Here is a 7,567-nt window from a genome sequence, read left to right as displayed (position 1 = left end):
TTTTTTTTTTTTAGGAAGTTACAGTTTGGTGTCAAGATGTACTTTACAATGGTGAAATCCATGAACTTCCCACTGCTGGTCAGTCATCCAGCTGAGGGTTGCCAAGGCAGCAGGACAGGAGGGCTGTGGAAGGTCCTTGGCTTTGGGGCATGGACCACTCTGCCACTTCCACTTGGTGCAGGTCTCTCTGCTCATTCTGCCCTTGATGACATGGATGGCATTGCTAATTCTCTTCCTCTTTCCAGCAGCTGTTTATGATCACATTCATCCCATTTCTTTGCTCCCAGCAGCAATGTGTTTGCTCCCTGTCCTTCTGTTTGAAGCTTGTCTTTCATCATGACCTTAGAGATCTCGTCACACCTAAATGATTCTATTATTCTTGCTCCAAGAATAGGACTTTTACAGTTTCCTTCAGAAATCATTGCAAAAAGTAATAGACTCAAATCAAACATTAGCAGGGGGACACATTCTTCCCTGTGCCTCTCACTTCCCTGCAGCCTGGTACTTGAGCAGTTTAAGAGCACTGTGGCACAGGAGCTAAAAATGAGATATGAAAGGTGCAGGCCATGCTTTGGGCTTGCCAAGGCAATGTCTTGCCAATGGTTAGAGCACCTCTGGTTGAAAGGACCTCAGTGAGCAAAAAGAGAAATGTCTTTTTGGAGAAAGAAAGAAGGCATCATCGCAGCTCTTCTCACTGATGGCTTGGTGGGACTAATTTAGAGATTCTTATTTCTTGTATCATGGCTTCAAAGGGGCAGTGAGTGGAATTCCCCTGCTGTCTGTTTGTCAAGAGTACACTAGATCCTGTCCTGAATAGTGGTGATTGCAGAAAAGAACATTTTAAAAACAACTGGTGAGGAAGTCTCAGCTTGCAGACTGGGCAGTCGGTGGGGAGCTCTGCAGACAGCTCTGTGTCGGACACTCACACTGTGCTGGTTTCACTTTCCCATCAGCGTTGCTGCTGGGGTCCATAACATCTCCATTTGCATGGCTGACATTGCAGCGAGGGAATCTCTTGCTTGTAGAAAGTCCCAGAATAATTTGTGTCTTCAGCTTGCGTGAGTCTGCAATGCATCACATGCTATTTCTGTTTCTCAAGAAAATGCACAGTTACTCCAAAATGCAGGCTGACTGTGGAAGCAGTAAGCATCTGATTGTCTGAGCCCAGGTTAAGCTGCAAAATAGCTGCAAAATGCTGCAGTCCTCACTCAATTTCTGCTGAATTTATGTCTCTGGGAGGTCCCCTGGCTTCCGAAAACTGCTGCTGGTCTACTCAGGGTTAAGGAGGCTGTATTGTCCTGCTGTATTTGGCTACCCATGGAGCCCACCAGTGGCTGCTGTTCTCGTGTCTCCCATCAGCACCCATGAGACCACAGAGGTGGACAAAAGTTCTGCTTTATTTTCACCCCATGCCTGTGTGGATTGGCTGGATTGCAGTTTCCACATTGCTCTTACTAAACATTGCTGGGACTACTTTTCTCTCGCTTCCTCCCATTGCAGCTCTGACTGCCCAGGGCCAAATTCTGAAAACATTTGGGGGGGTCCTCAGGGCATCCATGAATCTGATGGTATCCCCTGCAATTGAGGGTGACAGTGGGTCGTGCTTCTTACTTGGAAGATGGCAAAAGCATTGGGATGGGATAGGCTGTCCAGAGAGGTACTGGAGCCTCCTACTCTGGAGATATTTAAAATCCTCCTGGACACTTTTGTGCACAACCTGCTCTGGGGAACCTGCTTGGGCAGGGAGACTGGGAGGTCTCCAGGGGTCCCTTTCAACCCCTGTAACTGTGATTCTGTGATTCAAATCAGGACAGGTGCTCATCACTTTGCTTCTGAGATCATCTTTCTCTGAAATAGCTGAGAATTGCCCAGAAGCTGCTGGCAGTGCCATCAACCCTGCCACCTCTGAGGCCATGCAGGTTTGGGTATCTGTGTCCCCATGCAGCTAGAAGCAGCGTGTTGCTCTGCATGCAGCCAGGTGTGGCCTCTAGTCGAGCCTGGCTGCAAACTCAACTCACTTCCAGCTCCAACACCGTATTTTGCAGCCTGCTTTGCCCTGGTATCTCTGTTCAGGCTTAGGAGGATACTTTTATCTGCTCTATAACATGGAAATGATCTCCTGCTGCAGCTCCCTGGGGCTGGAGGCTTGTCAGTAACACTGTGCTGAGAATGAGAAGCTCATTACCAGCAGAAATGGTGGTTTCACTCTGAAGTCACTAGAATTTTGCTGTGGTTGACTTCTGTACACGTACTAATGCGTTTCATCTGTGAATGGCTCCATGAAATTGACCTTATCGAAGCACATACTTTGTTTTCAAAGCAGAAAGCCAAGTGGCATGCTTGTAAGGATTTCTTGGGTCAGTGACTTACTGACCCAAGAGCTGCTCCTTCCAGCATTCCTCCCCAGAGGTCTGGAGATCTCAAGTGGACAAAGTTTGCAGAAATGTTGACTTCTGCTTTTGTTTGTTATGAATCAAGTCCGAGGGTGAAAGAAGCATAAGCTTAGCTGAGTGTATTGCAATATCCATGTTTCCATTATTGCACTATCTGAGCTTGTTGCAGGCTCTGAAACGTTTGGTCATGCAACTGCTGGGTAAGGAAGGAAGTGTTGTTATTCCTGCTTTGCATGTGGGAAGCAGTTCTGGGGGATAAGAATGGGAGCTGTCTTGCACAAGGATGCCTGCCTAAAAACTGGGGCCTCTAAAGTCACTAAGTCTGCTCGCTGCTCCTGGAGGGGTTCAATCCAGATGGGTGGGATGGGATGGGATGGGATGGGATGAGCTGACTGCTGTGTTAGGTGCTCTGTCTGTCCATAGCTGTTGGCCTGCTTAGAAATTCACCTCATTTTTGTATAGGTAAAGTTGCAGGAGATGAATCCTATCTCTGGGTTGGACTGAGAGTGGAGTGGATGTGGATTCTCTAAAGTCACCAGATCAATTTGTTGGTCAGTTGCCTTGCTTCATGCCTTGAATTCCATTGCTTTTTGACTGGAGGATAACCCTGAAGTCACCAGCCTTAAACACCTTGATGTAAGAAACAAGATGCTGACTTTTGGCTGGTATTCCTTGCCTTGAAATGTCATTGGTTGTACAGCAGATTCACAAATGTATTCGTGGCATAAAGGACTTTCCTCATTCACTGTGTTGGAAAGAGCCTTCATGGGGATGCCAGCAGGGCTGCTGGTGGGCTGTGGTGCTCAGAGAAGGGAGTGAAAGCCACTCTAGCAGAAAGGGCATCTAACAGAACAGTTGTGCTTACAAACAAGCACCACACATTGAACACTGATTGTCCTGCTCGACCAACTCTGGATGTTTCTGGTGTTTGTTTTGGGCAGATGGGATCCTGTGTGCCCAGAGCCTTTCAAGACATCCCACCTCGTGCTGGCTCCTGCATGTCCTGTTTTCTCAGTAACTCCCAATGAGGCGTAAATTATGGATGTTCTGTTATGACCTTGTGACTGTCAGCCTGTGCCTTGCTGCTAATTAATGCGCTGTAACTCCTGTGCTAGTAGATATTACCTCTAAAAATATCTGGAGGTGCCTCACTGGTAAGGTTACAGCAATAGGTTTTAAGTAGGCAATATGCTAATCACTTTCTGGCTGTACTGTAGGAAGGAGCTTCTTGTAGTGAGGCTTAGCAAGATCCTTATGGGAAAGGAGATGGGAGATTTTGTCCTTCAAAGATGACGTTTCTGTTGTTGTCAGGGGAATGCCTGTAATGCCTGTAATGAGAACAATGTATAACTGTTGGAGTGATCCTTGGAGCTGCCATCCAGATTGAAAGCAAGACCCAAGCTCTGTGGGTGGGGTGTGTGATTCCTGGCCTTGAAACACGTGCTGGGCAAGAAAATGGAAAGCCAGGAGTGAAGGGATGGAAGGAGGCTTTCCCTCAGTGCCTGCTTGGTTTGTAGCTCTCTGGGGCTGCATGAGCCCAACCAAGCTGTGTGTGCTGCAGTTTAGGAGCAGCACTCGAAGTCATTGCTGGGATCTGGGCTGCAGCTTTTGCGCATGGTTCCCTCCCCTCCGCTGAGCCGTGCACCCTGCTTTGCTTTGCACTTGCTTAAATGTGACTGTTAGGTTTCCTGGAACTCTCTGGCCCAAACCAGAGCCCTTTGCACGCTGCCAGCCCACAGCACGGTGTTGTGGGTGCCACGTGTGGCCCTCGGATGTGGCAGGAGCATGAAATCATTGTCCCAAATAGGAAATGGTGGCACAACTTCCCCCGGCTCCAGGGCACTTCTCCTTTTGGCAGCAGTGTGAGCGGGAAGGTGAAGTAAGAAGATCTCTGTAGAAAATGCAGAAGTGCAGGTTGCTCTTGGAAACTGTCTCGAGGGGCAAGAACCGAGATCCAGCCGGTGGGGGGAGGATGCTTCTGGGGGGCGTCATGGCTTCCACCTCAGGTGGGAAGGAAGGATGTTCAGTGCGCAGTGAGAGGCAGGGGGCACAGCCTCTGCACTGGGGATCTGCTTGCTTCTGGGAGCCCCTATCCTCCTTGTGCTGTCTGAGAGGTCCCCTGCTCGTGGCACGTTGCCTGGTCCCGTGGGGTTATTCCTTGTTTCCTGTGCTGCTGCAGCAGGGAAGGGATCACCCACAGCTGGGCTGCATTCATTCAGATGCCATCATCTGCTGGGGAAGGACAGAGGCTGCTGGGGCTTTGGCTGGAATTTTTTTTTACCTCATTTGGTTACTGAGCCCTGTGCACTCAGCAGTAGGGTGAGAATACCAGTGAGAAAGTATCTTATGCAAAAATACCTAGAGCCAGTGCATTTCCAGATTCAAAGATGACTTTCCAAGGTCACAGGGCAGGTCCTGCAGTAGACCCTGAGCCACATCTGCAAAGTCCTTGAGCACAACTCAGCCGTGGCACGAGGCAGCTGATGGAGAGCATGAAACTGTAGGGTTAGGATGAGTGTGCTGGGGACAGTGGGTGTGTTTAAGGGATGTTATGGCTGAAGATGACTGACGACAAGGTTCCAACACCTTGTCATGGGCCAGTATGCAACCAAAGTGTCCCTGTGCAGATGAGGTATTTCTGTAACTTGTGCTTTCCCTACGTGAGTTTTTCAACAGGAGAAGGACTGGCCTAGATATAAGATGGTGGAACATACCTGTATGTGTATATATGTGTACTTACATATATGTGTGTGTATATGAATACCCTAGATACAGAATGTTTGTAGTCTTGGTTAGAAGAGTCTGTCCAGTCCTGCTTGCACATGCTTGCTGATATTTTCCAACATGCCAAAGGCCCTGATCTAGTTCTGCTACCAGTGGAGGGCTGAGCTACTTGTAGGGCTGGTCTGTTCTACTCCAAGTTGAAGTAGAACAGAGGCAGTGTTCACACCAAGCTGCTGGGGTGGATGTGGGACTGCAAACAGGCAGAGCAGTCCAAATGAACACAGCTTTTGGATTGCTTAGCCACTGCCTGTCAGTGTCCAGGTTGCTGCTGAGACTGCTGACCCTCTCAGAGGATGTTTTCACTTACGACAGCATGAAGGGTGCTGGTCTGTAGCACTGGATGCTGATCTCTTGTATCCCAGTGGGCAGCTTAATCTGCAAAGCTATTCTGACCTTGCTGGGGATGCTGCAGTGGTGGGGAGAAACCCTACAAGTTGAGACCAGCAGAGATGAAGCAAAGGCTTCCAATGATGGTGGGGGAAAAGGTTTTGCATGCACAGGGCTGAGCTCTGTTCCCAAAGGCAGGAGGCAGGTGGGAGAAGGTGCCCGCCTGGAGCTGTGCTGGGTGAGCTGTGCTGGGGGATGGGCTGCTATGGGAGTGGGGAGCACTTCCAGCCTGGCAGTGTCTGAAGACTCAAGGTTTCAAAGCCATTTTCTTCCCCAGCTCTAATTTTAACAGCCTCGCTTGGGATAAGTGCTTTGAAGCCTTAATTGCAATTATGAATCTTCCTCTGTTCCCAGCTTTCCCCTAATTGGCTTCCTGTGAGAATTTACAAAGCTGGTAAAAACAAAACCCTCTGGTTTGGTGAGGGAGGCAGTGCTGTGAGATTGCTGAGCCCAAACACAGCGTGGCTCAGCCGGGACTTTGCACTGCTGTGCCACGAGCAGACCTGAGCCGGGCACTCACAACAGTGCCATTATACAGAGCGTAAGCTGATTTACATGCTTGCATTTGGAAAGTGCTAATCTGTTTAGATATTTCTTTTTTTTCCCTCCTTTTTTCTCCTTTCACCCCTCTCTAATCTTCTGCGGGCCCTGCCAGGTTCCCAGCTCCTTTGGCTGGAATAGGGCCCCAGCTCAATCCTTTATCTGTCTATTTGGCAGCCCCTGGTGAAGTCGTTAGCGAACGAATGACACTTTTTTTTTTTTTTTCCCAGCTCATTAATTAGATTTACAGAGCCGAGCGGCTGCTGCAAAAGTCTGGGCAAGGCAGTTCTGTATTTTGTTTCTTAGGAATTTGGGTTTTAAAAACTACCCAAAGCTTTGTGTTGGTTCTGGTGCTGGCGGTTGGATGTGCAGCTCCGGTGCGTGTGCTGCTGCTGGGAACGCGTGTCCATCCACTCACACGCAGCTCCATTCCTCCCATCTGCTGCTGCATGAGCTGTTCTCATCCCTTTCCATCGTTTTTTTGCTGCTGGAGGATGGGTGTCTGGGTGCTGCGCTCCTGAGGTGCCCGCGGCAGGATATCTTGGTTAAGGCAAGTGGTTTTGTGGGTTGCAAATAACCTCTGTGACATATCACTGTTTCTTTTTTCATTTAATTATGCATTTCGGTGTGTCCTGCTTTGCCAGCTCTACCTGCCAAGGTTGTAAACGGGATTGGGATGACGACGTCAGGAATTAGAAATAAGGGGATGGAAGGACCACGGTGCCATCATATTCCTCTGCCAATGAATCCCAGATGGGGTTGCTGGGGTGTGCTGCAGCAGGGCCTTGGTTCTGCTCTGGAAGGAGGAAACTGAGGCACATAGAGGTCACTCATCATGCCATGGCATTGGGCTCTTGGTTTCTATTGGGGGCTTTCGGTTCCTTTTGTAACCACTCGACAGCTCTGTTCTCAGCTCAAGGGTTCCAGTTGGTGGTGCCCAGCGCTGGGCACTCTGTGGTACCACTCCATGCTGCCATCACTTTCATCCCATCTACAAACAGGCAACTGGGATGCTCTGAGGGTGGTGCGGCCACACTGCTGCTTAAAGAGAATTCACCACGGTGAATATTTGAGGGCTCTGAAGAAAGAAGGATTCTCGACAGTTGTTGGAAGTCGGAGTCAGTGCCAGCTTCATCAGTCAGCACTGAGGGCAGTGCTGGCTGTGCTGCTTCCCTCAGCTCTGGATTCATCCGCTTCAGGGCTGCAGCTCCTGAGGCTGGCTGCAGGAAAACCCAAGCATGGAGCTCTGCTCTCCTCGCCTGTCTGCTGGCTCTTCTCAAAGTATTACAGGATTTGCCTCGGCTGATGCAAAATCCCAAACCCTAGGACGGTATGGGGCCAGCACCACTTGTGCTCAGAAAAACGATGGAAGCCTTTAGAGGTGGAGAACTGCATCTGCTTGAAAGAGTTTTGTAGGGGAAGAGCTGAGGGAGGGGGTCAGAAATAACTGCAAAATGTCAAAA

The 7,567-nt window shown here is 49.4% G+C and overlaps 1 protein-coding gene across 3 annotated transcripts in view; it reads left to right on the top strand.

Moving 5' to 3' along the window:
• PIK3R5 (phosphoinositide-3-kinase regulatory subunit 5) overlaps positions 1-7,567 on the top strand; it is a 42,428-nt gene that overhangs the window by 697 nt on the left and 34,164 nt on the right. The window lies entirely within an intron of this gene.

Source organism: Meleagris gallopavo, chromosome 20 (assembly GCF_000146605.3).
Source record: "Meleagris gallopavo isolate NT-WF06-2002-E0010 breed Aviagen turkey brand Nicholas breeding stock chromosome 20, Turkey_5.1, whole genome shotgun sequence".
In the NCBI taxonomy this organism is placed as follows: domain Eukaryota; kingdom Metazoa; phylum Chordata; class Aves; order Galliformes; family Phasianidae; genus Meleagris; species Meleagris gallopavo.
Note: the sequence above shows the minus strand (reverse complement) of the source record. Positions and strands in the feature narration are given on the sequence as shown.